General features: G+C 37.8%; 1 protein-coding gene across 1 annotated transcript in view; it reads left to right on the top strand.

Annotated features, from left to right (window-relative positions):
• SIRPB2 (signal regulatory protein beta 2) overlaps positions 1 to 22,841 on the top strand; it is a 59,334-nt gene that overhangs the window by 23,889 nt on the left and 12,604 nt on the right. The window lies entirely within an intron of this gene.

Genomic DNA, 22,841 nt, shown 5'->3' with positions numbered 1-22,841 from the left:
TGGCATGTATCAATAATTCATTCCTTTTTATGGTCAAAAACATTCCATTGCATGGAGAGTCCACACTTGTCTATCCATTCAGCAGTTGATGGACATTTGGGTTGTTGCCACTATTTTGGCCATTATTAATAACACTACTATGAACATTCATGTAGAAAGTTTTATAGGAACATGATTTGAATTCTCATGGGTGTATACCTAGGAGCAGAATTGCTGGATCATATAATGCTATGCTTTACTTTTGGAGTAATATCAAACTATTCCACACTGCTGCACATTTTACGTTCATATGAGCATTCCAATTTTTCCACATTCTTACCGACACTTGTTATTATCCATATTTTGTTGCTGCTGCTGTTGTTGTTTTATTATAGCCATCCTAGAGGGCATGAAGTTATGTCTCATTGTGGTTTGATTTGTATTTCTCTAATGACTGCTGATGCTGTGTTTGTTTCATGTGCTTATTGGCCATCTGTATACGTTCTTTGAAGAAATGGCGATCCAAGTCCTTTGGCCATTTTTAAAATTTGACTGTCTTTTTGTTGTTGACATATATGTATTTTTATATATACTGGACACTAAGACTTTATTGGATGAATATGAGTTGCAAATAGTTTCTCACATTCTGTGGCTTGCATTTTCACTTTCTGTGATACTGTCCTTGGACATGCAATTTTACATTTTGATGAAGACCAACTTATCTATTTTTCTTTGGTCTTGTGCCCCACCAACTGCCCCTCACTCCGCACACCCCACATGTATGCATGTGGGCATCCGTGCACACCAGCATGCATTGCTCCCCCCAGCCCCCCCATGATCTGCCTTCCACTGCATCCTGCCTCTGTGTCCCCTGCACCGCATCTTGCCCCTGGGCTCTGAGGCCTACTGGAGCCGCAAAATGCTCTCATGGCTCCACGCCACCCCCACAGCCCCACACCTCGCACTGCACACTCCTGGAAACCAGCATAGTGCCCCTGCTCTACTCCTAGCCCTGTGCTGCAACCCACCACCGTGCCATTGTTCCCTTCCTCATGCTCTGCAGCCTGCCCCACGCCCGTCCTGCAAACACAAAACCTTAGACGACTGAGGGAAGTCAACTTCCAAGGTAACCCTATCAAGATAATTAAATGCCTTGTAGGCAACAGAATATCACAAAGCATATGAAGATGCAGACAGATATAGCCCTGACTAATGACCAAATTAAAACACCAGAGGAGAGATAGACTTTGGAACAACTAATCAAAGATGTTCATACAACTCTACTAAATAAATTCATTTGGGTTGGCTAATGACATGAAGAAGATCAAGAAGACACTAAAAAAGCATAAAGAAAAATCTGAAAGAATAAATTAAAAATAGCAGATATCACAGAGATGAAAGATACTGAGACCGAATAAAATATATATTAGAGACATACAGCAGCAGATTCGAAGAGCCAGAAGAAAGAATAAGTGAACTAGAGGACTGGACAATTTATTTCAAATACACAAAAGAACAAATGGCAAAAGAGATGGAAAGTTTTGAATTGGATCTCAGGGAAATGATGGACAACACAAATCACACAAATATAAGAATCATGAGTGTCCTAGAAGAAGAAGAGAAGCATGAAGGACTAAGAAGATTAGTTGAGGAGATAATAGGGGAAAACTTCCCAACCCTTACAAAAAGATATAAATATGTAAATCAAAGAAGCTCACTGACCCCCAAATAGCATAAATCCAAATAAGCCTACTCCAAGACACAAACTAATGAGTCTATCAAATGTTGAAGAGAAGCAGGAAATCCTGAAACTGGCAAGAGAAAAGCAATCTACTAGCACAAGGGAAACCACATAAGACTGAGTTTGGACTACTCAACAGGTACCATTGAGGTGAGAAGGCAGTGGAATGATATATTCAAGATCCTGAAAAGGAAAGACCTCCAGCCAAGAATTCTGTTCCCGACCAAATTGTCATTCAAAAGTGAGAAAGAGATTAGAATTTTACAAGCAGACAAAGGCTGAGAGAATTTGTTAACATGAGACCTACAAGCAGACAAAGCCTGAGAGAATTTGTTAACATGAGACCAGGCCTACAAGAAATACTAAAGGGAGTTCTGTTGGCTGAAAAAAAAAAGACAGGAGAGGGAGGTCTGGAGGCGTGCACAGAACTGAAGAGTATTCGTAAGGGTAACTACAGGGATAAAAAGAGAAAAAAGGAAAAGAATGTATAGATCTGGCAAATAAAATCCAAACAATAAGATGGCAGACTGAAGAAATGCCTTTACAGCGATAACTTTGAATGTTAACAGATTAAACTCACCAATTAAAAGGTGTAGACTGGCAGAATGGATTAAGAAATATGATCCATGTAAATGTTTCTTACAAGAGACTCATCTTAGACCCAAGGATACAAATAGATTGAAAGTGAAAGTATGGAAATAGATGTTCCATGCAAGCTGTAACAAAAGAAAAGCAGGAGTAGCTATACCAATATCAGATAAAATAGACTTGAAATGTAAAGAAGTTGTAAAAGACAAAGAAGGACAGTACATAATAATAAAAGGGACAATTCACCAAAAAGAAACAGCCATAAATGTTTATACTCCCAATCATGGAGCTCCAAAGTACAGAGGCAAACATTGGCAAAATTGAAGGGAGCAATAGTTGTTTTAGCAATAATAGTGGGAGACTTCAATAAACCACTTTCTTCTAAATAAAGAACAACCAGACAGGGGATCAACAAGGAATTAGAGAACTTAAATAATCTGATAAATGAATTAGAACTAATAGACATATATAGATCATTACATCCTAAAATATGCATTCTTCTCTAGTGCTCATGGAAAGTTTTCCAGGACAGATCATATGGTGGGGCACAAAACAGTTCTTTATAAATTTAAAAACATTGCAATTATTCGAAGCACTTTCTGTGATCACAATGGAATAAAGTTGAAAATGAATAACCATCAAACAACCAGAACTTTCACAAACATATGGAGATTAAATAATTCACTCTTGAACAAACAGTAGGTCAAAGAAGAAATTGCTAGAGAAATTGGTAAATATCTGGAGACAAGTGAAAATGAGAAAACAACATATCAGAACATATGTGATGTGGCAAAGGCAGTGCTGAGAGGAAAATTTATTGCCCTAATTGCTTATATTAAAAAAAGAAGAGACTTCCTGGAAGATGGCGGCTTAGTAAGACGCGCGGATCTTAGTTTCTTCTCCAGGACACCTACTAGGGGAGTAGAAACGATACAGAAAGCGCCCAAAGCCACAACAGAGATAAAAAAGACAGCGTACCCCATCCTGGAACGGCTGGCTGGCTGAGAGAAGCAGCTCGGGTGAGATCGCCGAGGCGCGCGGGCCTTACCGGGCGGGGTGGCAAGCGGCCGGAGTTACTCCCTTCCCCCTTCCCGGGCCGGCTGGGAGAATTGGAGAGGCGGTCCCCTGAAACAAAGACGGCTGGCGCCCACACCACGCGCAGCCCCCGGACCAACTGAGAGAATTGGATCGGAAACCCCCAGGCCGCGGAGAACGGTGACGGGTGGGGGAGGCCCCTTCCAAACCCGTGACTCCCGGGGAACGTGCACTCTCTCGGGCGGGCCGCTGCCGCTGGCGCCCTCCCGCCACACTTGTTGCCCAGGGCCGACTAGGAAATTCGGACGGGCTCTTTCCCTGGCTGCGGCGACCAGCAATCCTCCCTGCGTTCCGACCCCGGGCCGGCTCAAGCCGTTTCGGCTAGCGAACCCCCAGGACGGCGAGAGTTTTCCAAAGTTTAAGGTCCCACAGCACCTTTTACTGGTGGGACCCGCAGACAAACGTGTGCCACGAGCGCCACCTACTGGGCAGGATAAGAAAAACAGAACCCAGAGATTTCACAGAAAAATATTACAACCTTGCTGGGTCCAACACCAAGAGAAATCTGAATAAATGCCCAGACGCCAGCAGCAGAAGATAACTGTCCACGCTCAAAAGATTGAGAATATGGCTCAGTCAAAGGAACAAACCAATAGCTCAAATGAGACAAAAGAGCTGAGACAACTAATGCTGAATATACGAACAGAAATGGAAAACCTCTTCAAAAATGAAATCGATAAATTGAGGGAGGACATGAAGAGGACATGGGCTGAACATAAAGAAGAAATAGAAAAACTGAAAAAACAAATCGCAGAACTTATGGAAGTGAAGGATAAAGTAGCAAACATAGAAAAAATAATGGATAGCTACAATGATAGATTTAAAGAGACAGAAGATAGAATTAGTGATTTGGAGGATGGAACATCTGAATTCCAAAAAGAAACAGAAACTATAGGGAAAAGAATGGAAAAATTTGAACAGGGTATCAGGGAACTCAAGGACAATATGCACCGCACAAATATACGTGTTGTGGGTGTCCCAGAAGGAGAAGAGAAGGGAAAAGGAGGAGAAAAACTAATGGAAGAAATTATCACTGAAAATTTCCCAACTCTTATGAAAGACCTAAAATTACAGATCCAAGAAGTGCAGCGCACCCCAAAGAGATTAGACCCAAATAGGCGTTCTCCAAGACACTTACTAGTTAGAATGTCAGAGGTCAAAGAGAAAGAGAAGATCTTGAAAGCAGCAAGAGAAAAACAATCCATTACATACAAGGGAAACCCAATAAGATTTTGTGTAGATTTCTCAGCAGAAACCATGGAAGCTAGAAGACAGTGGGATGATATATTTAAAATACTAAAAGAGAAAAACTGCCAACCAAGACTCCTATATCCAGCAAAATTATCCTTCAAAAATGAGGGAGAAATTAAAACATTCTCAGACAAAAAGTCACTGAAAGAATTTGTGACCAAGAGACCAGCTCTGCAAGAAATACTAAAGGGAGCACTAGAGTCAGATACAAAAAGACAGAAGAGAGAGATATGGAAAAGAGTGTAGAAAGAAGGAAAATCAGATATGATATATATAATACAAAAGGCAAAATGTTAGAGGAAAATATTATCCAAACAGTAATAACACTAAATGTCAATGGACTGAATTCCCCAATCAAAAGACATAGATTGGCAGAATGGATTAAAAAACAGGATCCTTCTATATGCTGTCTACAGGAAACACATCTTAGACCCAAAGATAAACATAGGTTGAAAGTGAAAGGTTGGGAAAAGATATTTCATGCAAATAACAACCAGAAAAGAGCAGGAGTGGCTATACTAATATCCAACAAATTAGACTTCAAATGTAAAACAGTTAAAAGAGACAAAGAAGGACACTATATACTAATAAAAGGAACAATTAAACAAGAAGACATAACAATCATAAATATTTACGCACCGAATAAGAATGCCCCAAAATACGTGAGGAATATACTGCAAACACTGAAAAGGGAAATAGACTCATATACCATAATAGTTGGAGACTTCAACTCACCACTCTCATCAAGGGACAGAACATCTAGACAGAGGATCAACAAAGAAATAGAGAATCTGAATATCACTATAAATGAACTAGACTTAATAGACATTTATAGGACATTACATCCCACAACAGCAGGATACACCTTTTTCTCAAGTGCTCATGGATCATTCTCAAAGATAGACCATATGCTGGGTCACAAAGCAAGTCTTAACAAATTTAAAAAGATTGAAATCTTACACAACACTTTCTCGGACCATAAAGGAATGATGTTGGAAATCAATAATAGGCAGAGTGCCAGAAAATTCACGAATACGTGGAGGCTCAACAACACACTCCTAAACAACGACTGGGTCAAAGAAGAAATTGCAAGAGAAATTAGCAAATACCTCGAGGCGAATGAAAATGAAAACACAACATATCAAAACTTATGGGACGCAGCAAAGGCAGTGCTAAGAGGGAAATTTATTGCTCTAAATGCCTATATCAGAAAAGAAGAAAAGGCAAAAATTCAGGAATTAACTATCCATTTGGAAGAACCGGAGAAAGAACAGCAAGCTAACCCCAAAGCAAGCAAAAGGAAAGAAATAACAAAGATTAGAGCACAAATAAATGAAATTGAAAACATGAAAACAATAGAGAAAATCAATAAGGCCAGAAGTTGGTTCTATGAGAAAATCAATAAGATTGATGGGCCCTTAGCAAGATTGACAAAAAGAAGAAGAGAGAGGATGCAAATAAATAAGATCAGAAATGGAAGAGGAGACATAACTACTGACCTCACAGAAATAAAGGAGGTAATAACAGGATACTATGAACAACTTTACGCTAATAAATACAACAATTTAGAGGAAATGGACGGGTTCCTGGAAAGACATGAACAACCAACTTTGACTCAAGAAGACATAGATGACCTCAACAAACCAATCACAAGTAAAGAAATTGAATTAGTCATTCAAAAGCTTCCTAAAAAGAAAAGTCCAGGACCAGATGGCTTCACATGTGAATTCTACCAAACGTTCCAGAAAGAATTAGTACCAATTCTCTTCAAACTCTTCCAAAAAATCGAAGTGGAGGGAAAACTACCTAATTCATTCTATGAAGCCAACATCACCCTCATACCAAAACCAGGCAAAGATATTACAAAAAAAGAAAACTACAGACCAATCTCTCTAATGAATACAGATGCAAAAATCCTCAATAAAATTCTAGCAAATCGTATCCAACAGCACATTAAAAGAATTATACATCATGACCAAGTAGGATTCATCCCAGGTATGCAAGGATGGTTCAACATAAGAAAATCAATTAATGTAATACACCATATCAACAAATCAAAGCAGAAAAATCACATGATCATCTCAATTGATGCAGAGAAGGCATTCGACAAGATTCAACATCCTTTCCTGTTGAAAACACTTCAAAAGATAGGAATACAAGGGAACTTCCTTAAAATGATAGAGGGAATATATGAAAAACCCACAGCTAATATCATCCTCAATGGGGAAAAATTGAAAACTTTCCCCCTAAGATCAGGAACAAGACAAGGATGTCCACTATCACCACTATTATTCAACATTGTGTTGGAGGTTCTAGCCAGAGCAATTAGACAAGAAAAAGAAATACAAGGCATCAAAATTGGAAAGGAAGAAGTAAAACTATCACTGTTTGCAGACGATATGATACTATACGTCGAAAACCCGGAAAAATCCACAACAAAACTACTAGAGCTAATAAATGAGTACAGCAAAGTAGCAGGTTACAAGATCAACATTCAAAAATCTGTAGCATTTCTATACACTAGTAATGAACAAGCTGAGGGGGAAATCAAGAAACGAATCCCATTTACAATTGCAACTAAAAGAATAAAATACCTAGGAATAAATTTAACTAAAGAGACAAAAAACCTATATAAAGAAAACTACAAAAAACTGCTAAAAGAAATCACAGAAGACCTAAATAGATGGAAGGGCATACCGTGTTCATGGATTGGAAGACTAAATATAGTTAAGATGTCAATCCTACCTAAATTGATTTACAGATTCAATGCAATACCAATCAAAATCCCAACAACTTATTTTTCAGAAATAGAAAAACCAATAAGCAAATTTATCTGGAAGGGCAGGGTGCCCCGAATTGCTAAAAACATCTTGAGGAAAAAAAACGAAGCTGGAGGTCTCGCGCTGCCTGACTTTAAGGCATATTATGAAGCCACAGTGGTCAAAACAGCATGGTATTGGCATAAAGATAGATATATTGACCAATGGAATCGAATAGAGTGCTCAGATATAGACCCTCTCATCTATGGACATTTGATCTTTGATAAGGCAGTCAAGCCAACTCACCTGGGACAGAGCAGTCTCTTCAATAAATGGTGCCTAGAGAACTGGATATCCATATGCAAAAGAATGAAAGAAGACCCATCTCTCACACCCTATACAAAAGTTAACTCAAAATGGATCAAAGATCTAAACATTAAGTCTAAGACCATAAAACAGTTAGAGGAAAATGTTGGGAGATATCTTATGGATCTTACAACTGGAGGCGGTTTTATGGACCTTAAACCTAAAGCAAGAGCACTGAAGAAGGAAATAAATAAATGGGAACTCCTCAAAATTAAACACTTTTGTGCATCAAAGAACTTCATCAAGAAAGTAGAAAGACAGCCTTCACAATGGGAGACAATATTTGGAAATGATATATCAGATAAAGGTCTAGTGTCCAGAATTTATAAAGAGATTGTTCATCTCAACAACAAAAAGACAGCCAACCCAATTACAAAATGGGAAAAAGACTTGAACAGACACCTCTCAGAAGAGGAAATACGGATGGCCAAGAGGCACATGAAGAGATGCTCAATGTCCCTGGCCATTAGAGAAATGCAAATCAAAACCACAATGAGATATCATCTCACACCCACCAGAATGGCCATTATCAACAAAACAGAAAATGACAAGTGCTGGAGAGGATGCGGAGAAAGAGGCACACTTATCCACTGTTGGTGGGAATGTCAAAGGGTGCAACCACTGTGGAAGGCAGTTTGGCGGTTCCTCAAAAAGCTGAATATAGAATTGCCATACGACCCAGCAATACCATTGCTAGGTATCTACTCAAAGGACTTAAGGGCAAAGACACAAACGGACATTTGCACACCAATGTTTATAGCAGCATTATTTACAATTGCAAAGAGATGGAAACAGCCAAAATCTCCATCAACAGAAGAGTGGCTAAACAAACTGTGGTATATACATACGATGGAATATTATGCAGCTTTAAGACAAGATAAACTTATGAACCATGTAATAACATGGATGGACCTAGAGAATATTATGCTGAGTGAATCCAGCCAAAAACTAAAGGACAAATACTGTATGGTCCCGCTGATGTGAACGGACATTCGAGAATAAACTTGAAATATGTCATTGGTAACAGAGTCCAGCAGAAGTTAGAAACAGGGTAAGACAATGAGTAATTGAAGCTGAAGGGATACAGACTGTGCAACAGGACTAGATACAAAAACTCAAAAATGGACAGCACAATAATACCTAATTGTAAAGTAATCATGTTAAAACACTGAATGAAGCTGCATCTGAGCTATAGGTTTTTGTTTTGTTTTGTTTTGATTTTACTATTATTACTTTTATTTTTTTCTCTATATTAACATTCTATATCTTTTTCGGTTATGTTGCTAGTTCTTCTAAACCAATGCAAATGTACTAAGAAATGATGATCATGCATCTATGTGATGATGTTAAGAATTAATGATTGCATGTGTAGAATGGTATGATCTCTAAATGTTGGGTTAATTTCTTTTTTTCCGTTAATTAAAAAAAAAAAAAAAAAGAGAAGGGATAATTGGAGATGAAGGGATACAGACTGTACAACGGGACTGGATATAAAAACTCAGAAATGGACAGCACAATACTACCCAATTGTAATGCAATTATGTTAAAACACTGAATGAAGCTGCATGTGAGGTATAGGTTTTTTGTTTTTGTTTTTTTTGTTTTTTTTCTTTCTATTATTGTTTTAATTCTTATTCTGTTGTCTTTTTATTTCTTTTTCTAAATCGATGCAAATGTACTAAGAAATGATGAATATGCAACTATGTGATGTTATTAAGAATTACTGATTGTACATGTAGATTGGAATGATTTCTAATTGTTTTGTTAATTCTTTTTTTAATTAATAAAAAAAAAAAAAACTTATGGGACGCAGCAAAGGCAGTGCTAAGAGGGAAATTTATTGCTCTAAATGCCTATATCAGAAAAGAAGAAAAGGCAAAAATTCAGGAATTAACTATCCATTTGGAAGAACTGGAGAAAGAACAGCAAGCTAACCCCAAAGCAAGCAAAAGGAAAGAAATAACAAAGATTAGAGCACAAATAAATGAAATTGAAAACATGAAAACAATAGAGAATATCAATAAGGCCAGAAGTTGGTTCTATGAGAAAATCAATAAGATTGATGGACCCTTAGCAAGATTGACAAAAAGAAGAAGAGAGAGGATGCAAATAAATAAGATCAGAAATGGAAGAGGAGACATAACTACTGACCTCACAGAAATAAAGGAGGTAATAACAGGATACTATGAACAACTTTACGCTAATAAATACAACAATTTAGAGGAAATGGACGGGTTCCTGGAAAGACATGAACAACCAACTTTGACTCAAGAAGACATAGATGACCTCAACAAACCAATCACAAGTAAAGAAATTGAATTAGTCATTCAAAAGCTTCCTAAAAAGAAAAGTCCAGGACCAGATGGCTTCACATGTGAATTCTACCAAACGTTCCAGAAAGAATTAGTACCAATTCTCTTCAAACTCTTCCAAAAAATCGAAGTGGAGGGAAAACTACCTAATTCATTCTATGAAGCCAACATCACCCTCATACCAAAACCAGGCAAAGATATTACAAAAAAAGAAAACTACAGACCAATCTCTCTAATGAATACAGATGCAAAAATCCTCAATAAAATTCTAGCAAATCGTATCCAACAGCACATTAAAAGAATTATACATCATGACCAAGTAGGATTCATCCCAGGTATGCAAGGATGGTTCAACATAAGAAAATCAATTAATGTAATACACCATATCAACAAATCAAAGCAGAAAAATCACATGATCATCTCAACTGATGCAGAGAAGGCATTCGACAAGATCCAACATCCTTTCCTGTTGAAAACACTTCAAAAGATAGGAATACAAGGGAACTTCCTTAAAATGATAGAGGGAATATATGAAAAACCCACAGCTAATATCATCCTCAATGGGGAAAAATTGAAAACTTTCCCCCTAAGATCAGGAACAAGACAAGGATGTCCACTATCACCACTATTATTCAACATTGTGTTGGAGGTTCTAGCCAGAGCAATTAGACAAGAAAAAGAAATACAAGGCATCAAAATTGGAAAGGAAGAAGTAAAACTATCACTGTTTGCAGACGATATGATACTATACGTCGAAAACCCGGAAAAATCCACAACAAAACTACTAGAGCTAATAAATGAGTACAGCAAAGTAGCAGGTTACAAGATCAACATTCAAAAATCTGTAGCATTTCTATACACTAGTAATGAACAAGCTGAGGGGGAAATCAAGAAACGAATCCCATTTACAATTGCAACTAAAAGAATAAAATACCTAGGAATAAATTTAACTAAAGAGACAAAAAACCTATATAAAGAAAACTACAAAAAACTGCTAAAAGAAATCACAGAAGACCTAAATAGATGGAAGGGCATACCGTGTTCATGGATTGGAAGACTAAATATAGTTAAGATGTCAATCCTACCTAAATTGATTTACAGATTCAATGCAATACCAATCAAAATCCCAACAACTTATTTTTCAGAAATAGAAAAACCAATAAGCAAATTTATCTGGAAGGGCAGGGTGCCCCGAATTGCTAAAAACATCTTGAGGAAAAAAAACGAAGCTGGAGGTCTCGCGCTGCCTGACTTTAAGGCATATTATGAAGCCACAGTGGTCAAAACAGCATGGTATTGGCATAAAGATAGATATATCGACCAATGGAATCGAATAGAGTGCTCAGATATAGACCCTCTCATCTATGGACATTTGATCTTTGATAAGGCAGTCAAGCCAACTCACCTGGGACAGAGCAGTCTCTTCAATAAATGGTGCCTAGAGAACTGGATATCCATATGCAAAAGAATGAAAGAAGACCCATCTCTCACACCCTATACAAAAGTTAACTCAAAATGGATCAAAGATCTAAACATTAGGTCTAAGACCATAAAACAGTTAGAGGAAAATGTTGGGAGATATCTTATGGATCTTACAACTGGAGGCGGTTTTATGGACCTTAAACCTAAAGCAAGAGCACTGAAGAAGGAAATAAATAAATGGGAACTCCTCAAAATTAAACACTTTTGTGCATCAAAGAACTTCATCAAGAAAGTAGAAAGACAGCCTTCACAATGGGAGACAATATTTGGAAATGACATATCAGATAAAGGTCTAGTATCCAGAATTTATAAAGAGATTGTTCATCTCAACAACAAAAAGACAGCCAACCCAATTACAAAATGGGAAAAAGACTTGAACAGACACCTCTCAGAAGAGGAAATACGGATGGCCAAGAGGCACATGAAGAGATGCTCAATGTCCCTGGCCATTAGAGAAATGCAAATCAAAACCACAATGAGATATCATCTCACACCCACCAGAATGGCCATTATCAACAAAACAGAAAATGACAAGTGCTGGAGAGGATGCGGAGAAAGAGGCACACTTATCCACTGTTGGTGGGAATGTCAAAGGGTGCAACCACTGTGGAAGGCAGTTTGGCGGTTCCTCAAAAAGCTGAATATAGAATTGCCATACGACCCAGCAATACCATTGCTAGGTATCTACTCAAAGGACTTAAGGGCAAAGACACAAACGGACATTTGCACACCAATGTTTATAGCAGCGTTATTTACAATTGCAAAGAGATGGAAACAGCCAAAATCTCCATCAACAGAAGAGTGGCTAAACAAACTGTGGTATATACATACGATGGAATATTATGCAGCTTTAAGACAAGATAAACTTATGAACCATGTAATAACATGGATGGACCTAGAGAATATTATGCTGAGTGAATCCAGCCAAAAACTAAAGGACAAATACTGTATGGTCCCGCTGATGTGAACGGACATTCGAGAATAAACTTGAAATATGTCATTGGTAACAGAGTCCAGCAGAAGTTAGAAACAGGGTAAGACAATGAGTAATTGAAGCTGAAGGGATACAGACTGTGCAACAGGACTAGATACAAAAACTCAAAAATGGACAGCACAATAATACCTAATTGTAAAGTAATCATGTTAAAACACTGAATGAAGCTGCATCTGAGCTATAGGTTTTTGTTTTGTTTTGTTTTGATTTTACTATTATTACTTTTATTTTTTTCTCTATATTAACATTCTATATCTTTTTCGGTTATGTTGCTAGTTCTTCTAAACCAATGCAAATGTACTAAGAAATGATGATCATGCATCTATGTGATGATGTTAAGAATTAATGATTGCATGTGTAGAATGGTATGATCTCTAAATGTTGGGTTAATTTCTTTTTTTCCGTTAATTAAAAAAAAAAAAAAAAGAGAAGGGATAATTGGAGATGAAGGGATACAGACTGTACAACGGGACTGGATATAAAAACTCAGAAATGGACAGCACAATACTACCCAATTGTAATGCAATTATGTTAAAACACTGAATGAAGCTGCATGTGAGGTATAGGTTTTTTCTTTTTGTTTTTTTTTGTTTTTTTCTTTCTATTATTGTTTTAATTCTTATTCTGTTGTCTTTTTATTTCTTTTTCTAAATCGATGCAAATGTACTAAGAAATGATGAATATGCAACTATGTGATGTTATTAAGAATTACTGATTGTACATGTAGATTGGAATGATTTCTAATTGTTTTGTTAATTCTTTTTTTAATTAATAAAAAAAAAAAAAAAGAAGAAAGAGCAAAAATCAAGGACTTAACTGCTCAGCTGGAGGAACTAGAGAAAGAACAGCAAATTAACCCCAAAGCAAATAGAAGAAGAGATATAATAAAGATTAAAGCAGAATTAAATGAATTGGGGAACAATATAATAAAACAAATCAATTAAACCAAAAGTAGGTTCTTTGAGAAAAATCAATAAAATTGATGGACCCCTGGCTAAACCAACAAAGATAAAAAGAGGATGCAAATAAACAAAATCAGAAATGAGAGGGATGTCATTACCACAGACCCTGAAAAAAAAATCATAACTATGAACAACTATATGCCAACAAACTAGACAACTAAGGTGAAATGGACAAATTTCCAGAAGTACACAAATAAGCTAGACTGACTTGAGAAGAAATAGCAGATCTCAACAAACCAACCACAAGTAAAGAAATTCGATCAGTTACCAAAAATCTTCTTACAAAGAAAAGCCAAGTAACAGATGGCTTCACGGGAATTTTATCAAGCATTCCAAAAAGAACTAACACCAATCCTGTTCAAGCTTTTCCAAAAAGTTGAGGAAAAAGGAACACTACCTAACTCATTTTATGAAACTAACATCACTCTAATACCAAAACCAAGATGCTATAAGAAAAACTTTCAGGCCAATCTCCTTAATGAATATAGATGAAAAAATTCTGAACAAAATATTAGCAAATCAAATCCAATAACACACTAAATGAATTATACACCATGACCAGGTTGGGTTTCTACCAGGAATGCAAGGGTGGTTCAACACAAGAAAATCAATCAATGTAATCCAGCACATTAACAAATTGAAAGGGAAAAAAAATCACATAATCATCTCAATTGACACTGAAAAACCATTTTTAAAAATTCAATATCCTTTTCTGATAAAAACACTTCAAAAAGTGGGAATCAAAGGAAACCTCCTCAATATGATAAAAGGCATTTATGAAAAACTGTAGCCAGCATCATACACAATGGTGAGAGACTGAAAGCTTTTCCCCTAAGATCAAGAACAAAACAGGGATGCCCATTGTCACCACTATTCTTCAACATTGTGCTAGAAGTTCAAGCTAGAGCAATCAGGCAGGAAAAAGAAATAAAAGGCATCCAAATCAGAAAGGAAGTAGTAAAATTTTCATTATTTGCAGATAACATAATCCTATACTTGGAAGATCTAGAGAAATCTATGACGAAGCTACTAGAGCTAATAAATTCTGCAAAGTGTCAGGATACAAGATTAATGCAAAACTTAGTAATGTTTCTATACACAAGTAATGACCTAACTGATGAAAATATGAAAAAAATCCATTCACGATAGAAACTAGAAAAATCAAATATCTAGGAATAAACTAAAACAGAGATATAAAGAACCTGTACATAGAAAACAACAAAACATTGCTTAAAAAATAAAAGATCAAATAGATGGAAAGACATTCGGTGTTCATGGATAGGAAGGTGAAATATTGTTAAGATGTCAATTCTACCAAAACTGATCTACAGATTCAACATAATACCAATCAAAGTTCTAACAACCTACTTTGAAGACTTAGAAGAACTAGTTATTCAATTTATTTGGAAGGGAAAAGGGGGCCTAAATAGCCAAAAAACATACCTAAAAGGAAGAATGAAGTAGGAGAACTTACATTTCCTGATTTTAAAGCTTATTAGAAGGCCACAGAAGGCCATGGTATTGGCACAAAGATAGAAGTATTGATCAATGGAATCAAATTGAGAGTTTGCGAACCGACCCCCAGATCTATGGTCAACTAATCTTTGACAAGGCCCCCAAATCCATAGATCTTGAACAGAATAGTCATTTTTTTTTGTTTTTAATTGACTTTTTATTGTGAAAAATAACATACATACAGAAAAGCAATAAATTGCAAAGCACACCACAACAATTAGCTATAGAACAGATATCAGAGTTTATTATGGGTTATAGTTCCACAACTTTAGGTTTTTCCTTCTAGCCGTTTCAAGACACTGGAAACTAAAAGAAATATCAATATAATGATTCAGCAGTCATACTCATTTGTTAAATCCTATCTTCTCTGTTATAACTTCACCTTCTCCTTTGATCTTTCTCCCAATCTTTAGGGGTATTTGAGCTATGCCCATTCTAACTTTCTTCAGGTGGAAAAGGGATGTCTATAATGTGGGATAGGGGGATGGAACTAGTTGATGTTCTGGAGAGGCTGGCCCATCTGCATTTCAGGATTTATCTGGCCTAGGAAATCATCTGGAGGTTGTAGGTTTCCAAAAAGTAACCATAGTGCATAGAACCTTTGTAGAATCTCAGATAGAGCCCTAGGTGTTCTTTAGGGCTGGCAGGAATGGTTTTGGTTGGGGTTTGGCAAACCATAGTAAATGTCAATATCTAGCTGAAGTTTGCCTAAGAGTAGACTCCAGAATAGGCTTTCCACTCTATTTGAACACTTTCAGTCACTGATACCTTATTTTGTTACAATTCCTTCCCCTCTTTTGGTCAGGAAGGCATTGTCGATTCCATGGTACCAGGGCCAGGTTCATAACCCATGTTGCCAGGAAGACTTTCACCCCTGGATGTCATGTCCCACGTAGTGGGGGAGGGTAACAATTTCACTAGCAGAGTTTGGCTTAGAGAGAAAGAGAGGCCACATCTGATCAACAAAGGAGGTTTTCTGGAAGTAACTCTTAGGCATAACTATGAGTAGATTTAGCTTCTCCAGTACGGAAATAGGCTTCACAAAAGCAAGCCTCAGGATCAAGGGCATGACCCTGGGAGTCAATAGACTTGGGAGTCCTGAATATTTGAGACAATATCAGGAATTTCCTCAATGGTAAAGTTTAATAGTTCCATCTTTTTTCTCTCATCCCTCAAGGGACTTTGCCAATGCTTTTTTATTATCTGCTTAACATACTCTGGGATGTATCCAGGCATTACATTAAGCTATACAGGATTAAAGGCTTTCATTTCCATTCTGGGTTTCATTTGAGTTGTTTAAATGATCTATCCAGACAGGTTGAGTTAGATTATGTGCCATCAAAAATTTATATTTTGGATAAAATAAACCTCTTTTCCTTTGGTCTCACAGAGTAGATGAAGTTCTAAAATACAGACAATGTCATCCTTACCCCTATATTCTGATTTACCTTAGTCCCAATCTGATCAGCTTTGTTCCTTATCTCTAATTGAAACCTGATTGCATTTTCAATTTCTTTAACAGCTGTTAAGAGTGCATTATTGAATCTCCATACATTTGTGAAAGTTCTGATTCTTTGGTGTTTACTGATTTCCAGCTTTATTCCATGATGATCAGAGAAAGTGCTTTGAATAATTTCAGTCTTCTCAAATTTGTTAAGATCTGTTTTGTGCCCTAGCCTATGATCTGTCCTGGAGAACTTCCCTTGAGCACTAGAGAAGAATGTATATCCTGGTGTTCTGGGGTGCAATGATCTATACTTGTCTGTTAGGTCCAGCTCATTTACCACTTTGTTTAGGTTGTATATTTCCTTATTGATCCTCTATTTGGTTATTCTGTCTATTGAGGAGAGTGTATTGAATTCCTCCCACTATTATTTTTGAAATGTCTATTGCTTCCTTCAGTTTTCCAATGTTTTCTCTATGGACTTCAGAGCTCCACCACTGGGCGCCTAAATATTTATGATTGTTATTTCTTCTTAGTGAATTGTTCCTTTCATTAATATGTAGTGTCCTTCCTTGTCTCTTATGACATCTTTATATTTAAAGTCTATTTTGTCTGATATTAGTATAGCTACTCCTGTTTTCTTTTGGTTACAGCTTGCATGGAACATCTTTTCCCATCCTTTCACTTTTACTCTGTTTGTATCCTTGGGTCTAAGATGAGACTCTTGTAAGCAGCATACGCATGGGTCATAACTTTTAATCCATTCTGCCAATCTTTATCTTTTAATTGGTGAATTTAGTCCATTAACATTCAAAGTTATTACTGTAAAAGCATTTCTTGAATCTACTATCTTATTCTTTGGTTTTTATTTATCAGATCTATATTTTTCCCTCTCTTTCTTTTTATCTTTTAAATTTTCCTTACTAATACTCTTCAATTCTGTGCTCTCCTCCAGACCACTCACTTCTGTCTCTTCTTTTCTTTTTTTTTTTATTTCAGCCAACAGAACGTCCTTTAGCATTTCCTGCAGGTACAGTCCCTCATTAATATATTTTCCCAGCATTTGTTTGTCTGTGAAAATTTTAATCTTTCCTTCACTTTTTTTTTTTTCGCATGGGCAGGCATCAGGAATTGAACCCGGGTCTCTGGCATGGCAGGCGAGAACTCTGCCAGCTGAGTCACTGTGGCCCACCTCTCCCTCACTTTTTAAAAAATGTTTTTGATTATTAAATATAACATATAGAAAGAAAAGCAATGATTTTCAAAAATGCACTTTGTGCTGATTTCAATCTGTGGAAGACCCCAGAAAAGCCATGTCCTTTAATCCTCATTCAGTATTGCTGGCTGAGAGCTTTTTGATTGTTCCCATGGAGATGTGACTTGCCCAATTGTGAGTATTAATTTTTGTATAGAGGGAAATGGGACTCGACCCATTCCATGTGGGACTTGACTAGTTTACCAGAATCCTTTAAAAAGGGAAGCATTTTGGAGAGAGAGCCTTTTTGAGAATGACAGTAGAGCTATGAAGTAGAGAACCCACACCACCAGAGACCTTTGGAAATAAAGAAGCAGTATGCCCCGCGTATTGCTTCATGAAGTAAGAGGCCTGGAGGGAAAGCTAGCAGATGCCGCCATGTTCGCCGTGTGCCTTTCCAATGGAGAGAAAGGCCCTGAACTTCACTGGCCTTTCTTGAGTGAAGGTAACCTCTTGTTGGTGCCTTAGTTTGAGCATTTTTATAGATTTGCTTTAATTTGGACATTCTCACAACCTTAGAACTGTACATTTGCAATTTAATAAATTCCCCTTTTTAAAAGCCATTCCATTTCTGGTATATTGCATTCCAGCAGCTAGCAAACTAGAACACATTTCAACAAGTGGATACAGAACAGATTTCAGAGTTAGTTATGAATTAACATTCCACTTTTTCAGATTTTTCCTTCTAGCTGCTCCAAAACACTGGAGGCTAGAAGGAATTTTTTTCTTTTTTTGTGAAAAGTGACGTGTATACAAAAAGCAATACATTTCAAAGCACATTCCAACAGTTAGTTGTAGAGCAGATTTCAGAATTTGGTGTGGGTTACAATTTCACCATTTTAGGTTTTTCCTTCTAACTTCTCCAAGACACTGGAGACTAAAAGAAATATCAATGTAATGATTCTGTAATCATACTCATTTGTAAAACCCTATTTCTCTGTATAACTCCACTATCACCTTTTATCTTTCTCCTGCTCTTTAAAGGTATATGGGCTATGCCTGCTCTAACTTTCTCATGTTGGAACAGGCTGCTGATAATATGGGATAGGGGGATGGAACTAACTGATACTCTGGAGAGGATGGCTCCTCCACATATCAGGATTTATCTGGTTCAGGGGACCCATCTGGAGGTTGCAGGTTTCTGAAATGTTACCTTAGTGCACGGAACCTTGGTAGAATCTTATATAATTCCCTAGGTGTTCTTTAGGATTGGCTGGAATGGTTTTGGTTGGGGTTTGGCAAGTTATAGGTAGGTAGCAATGTCTAACGGAAGCTTGCATAAGAGTGACCTCCAGAGTAGCCTCTCAAATCGATTTGAACTCTCTCAGCCACTAATGCCTTTTTTTGTTACACTTCTTTTCCCCCTTTTGGTTAGGAAGGTATTGTTGACCCCCACAGGGTACCAGGGCAAGGTTCATCCCTGGGAGTCATCTCCCACATTGCCAGAGAGACTTTCACCCCTGGATATCATGTCCCCTGGATGTTATGGGAGAGGACAATGATTTCACTTGCACAATTGGGCTGAGAGAGAGAGAGAGAGAGAGAGAGAGAGAGAGGCTACATCTGAGCAACAAAAGAGGTCCTCCAGAAATTACTCTTAGGCATACCTCTAGGTAGGCTAAGCTTGTCCACTGCCTACATAAGCTTCACAAGAATAAGCCTCAAGATCAAGGGCTTGACCTATTGATTTGGATGTCTCTAATGTTTGACACAGTATCAGGGTATTCCCTGATGGTAAAGTTTAATAGGTCCATATTTTTTCTCCCTTCCCTCAAGCGACTTTGCCAATAATACTTTTTGATGATCTGCTTAATATATTGTAGGACGTATCCAGGAATTACATTTAACTATACAGGATTAAAGGCCCTCATTCTCATTCTGGGCTCCCTGTGTTTGGATTGCTTAAATGACCTATCCAGACAGGTTAAGTTAGATTATGTGCTACAGAAAATTTAGGTTCTGAAGAAAATAAACCTTCCTTCCTTTGGTCTCAAAGAGTAGATGAGGTCCTAAAATACAGACAATGTCTTCCTTATCTCTGTTCTCCTTCACTTTTGAAGGACAACTTTGCTGGATAAAGAATTCCTGTCTGGGAGCCCATGGTCCTGAGGCGGGGACGGGGAGGAGCCACACCCAAGTACAGAGGACCCCTGTGGTCTGGGCCAGGAGGAATGAACTTCAAGAGTTTGAAAAGCCAATAGCATCTGTCTCTGCAGAAAGTAAAGAAACTGAAAAGCAAATTCATCAGCAAGATGCTCCCATAGAAAATACCCAATGCCAATGTGAAAGTCTGGAAACTCAAATCACAGCCGTACCTAAAGAAAATGGAAATCTTAAATTTGACATGGGAACAATCCAAGAAGATGCTGAGGAACAAATGATAAGACATAATGTATATTATACAAAAATAAAAGCACATAAAGATCATTTGTCTGGGTCATATTTTCTTGCATCATCGTGTGCTTTGTAATTTTTTCCTGCCTTTGAAGCATTTGATTATCTTGATAAGGTTATTTTGAAAATTGATTTCCCTCACTCGTCTTAAGATCTTGTGTTTGAATTTGCGCAGAAGGTCTCCTTTTGCACTTGGTTTGTCAGTAATTCCCCACCAAACCAAGGTTGGGACCTCAGGTAAGGAGATGCAGCTCTAAGTGGAGATCTGTCAAAAGGTAGGGTAAGAGGCAGTTTGCCAGGGTGCACTTTCCGTGTCTTCCCAGCAGACGGTGTTCTGGGGCCACCTCTTTCCCTCAGGTCGGCCTGTCCCCAGCTGCATCAGCAGGCTGGCCCGGGACCCACCCAGGTGCAGAGGCAGTCAAGGCCACATGTCTCCCTGTGCACTGAAAGCTGCCAACCCCAGGGCTGGAAAGTGGGCAGTGTGCACCTCGGCGGGGAATCCGCTGGTGGGTGTGATGGGACTGGTGGTCCCCAGGCTCCAGCATGGAGCGACCTTAGGACTAAGCATTGCAACTACGGCTGCCCACAGCCAGCCGGGTAGTGCCTGGAGGTGTGGCATGGCTAGTTCCCTGGTCCCTGCCTCTCTGACCGTGCACACTGTGAGTGCTCCGGGTCATTGTGTACAACAGATAGAAACAGCGGGACCCAGGGAGTCTCTTTTCCCAGCCAAATGTCAGCTCTGTGTCCCCCCTCCTCCTGAGGGGAGGGCCCCCCAGTCTCGGCCAAACTCAGGCACCCACAGCAGCCTGCCTCAGGGGTGTGCAATAGGCCCTGTGTACTGTAAAGTCTCTGTGCATAGGTAAACCAAGTCTGCTGGCTTTTGGGTTCCCCAAGGGAGCTCCTGGCTGCCTGCCAAGCAGAGAGAGAAGCTCTCTCAAGCTGATATGGAGCAGGGAATGAGGGAGCATGTCACTCCTTCGGCTCCCGCTCGTTCTGACCTGCACATTGCAGCCCGCCCCAAGTGCAGATAAACTCACCCCATCCTCTCAATTGTAATCTCTCCTCATTTTCATCCAGATCTTCCCTATATGATGTAGAAGTCCCTCTCTGGTTACTCGTACACTGTCTTGGTCATTTTTCTGTCACTTCTCTAGTTGTTCCATGGAGCAGGGGTGAACTCAGCATATCCTATTCTGCCATCTTCCCAGAAGTCCTTCTCTGGCAAGTTTTTGATACTAACTCAATCTCTTTACTCCTCATAAGTCAATTCAGATTTTCTATTCCATCTTGAATCAGTTTGGTAGTTTGTATCTTTCTAAGAATTTTTCCATCTCTTCAGGGTTATCTAATCTGCTGGCCAATTTTTGGTTTCATTGATTTCCTCTATTGTTTTTCTATTCTCTACTTCATTTATTTCCAATCTAATTTTTATTAGTTTCTTCCTTCTATTTATTTTGGATTTAATTTGTCCCTTTTTTCCCAGTTCCTTGAATGTTAGTTTACTGAATTGAGATGTTTCTTCTTTTTTTTTTTTTTTTTTTTTTTTCATTTCAATCTACATGTACAATCAGTAATTCTTAATAACATCACATAGTTGCATATTCATCATTTCTTAGTACATTTGCATCGATTTAGAAAAAGAAATAAAAAGACAACAGAATAAGAATTAAAACAATAATAGAAAGAAAAAAAACAAAAAAAAAACAAAAACAAAAAACCTATACCTCACATGCAGCTTCATTCAGTGTTTTAACATAATTGCATTACAATTGGGTAGTATTGTGCTGTCCATTTCTGAGTTTTTATATCCAGTCCCGTTGTACAGTCTGTATCCCTTCATCTCCAATTATCCCTTCTCTTTTTTTTTTTTTTAATTAACAGAAAAAAAAGAAATTAACCCAACATTTAGAGATCATACCATTCTACACATGCAATCATTAATTCTTAACATCATCACATAGCTGCATGATCATCATTTCTTAGTACATTTGCATTGGTTTAGAAGAACTAGCAACATAACTGAAAAAGATATAGAATGTTAATATAGAGAAAAAAATAAAAGTAATAATAGTAAAATCAAAACAAAACCACACAAAACAAAACAAAAACCTATAGCTCAGATGCAGCTTCATTCAGTGTTTTAACATGATTACTTTACAATTAGGTATTATTGTGCTGTCCATTTTTGAGTTTTTGTATCTAGTCCTGTTGCACAGTCTGTATCCCTTCAGCTTCAATTACCCATTGTCTTACCCTGTTTCTAACTTCTGCTGGACTCTGTTACCAATGACATATTTCAAGTTTATTCTCGAATGTCCGTTCACATCAGTGGGACCATACAGTATTTGTCCTTTAGTTTTTGGCTGGATTCACTCAGCATAATATTCTCTAGGTCCATCCATGTTATTACATGGTTCATAAGTTTATCTTGTCTTAAAGCTGCATAATATTCCATCGTATGTATATACCACAGTTTGTTTAGCCACTCTTCTGTTGATGGAGATTTTGGCTGTTTCCATCTCTTTGCAATTGTAAATAATGCTGCTATAAACATTGGTGTGCAAATGTCCGTTTGTGTCTTTGCCCTTAAGTCCTTTGAGTAGATACCTAGCAATGGTATTGCTGGGTCGTATGGCAATTCTATATTCAGCTTTTTGAGGAACCGCCAAACTGCCTTCCACAGTGGTTGCACCCTTTGACATTC

Source organism: Tamandua tetradactyla, chromosome 1 (assembly GCF_023851605.1).
Source record: "Tamandua tetradactyla isolate mTamTet1 chromosome 1, mTamTet1.pri, whole genome shotgun sequence".
In the NCBI taxonomy this organism is placed as follows: Eukaryota; Metazoa; Chordata; class Mammalia; order Pilosa; family Myrmecophagidae; genus Tamandua; species Tamandua tetradactyla.
This window is presented reverse-complemented; position numbering and strand designations above follow the sequence as displayed.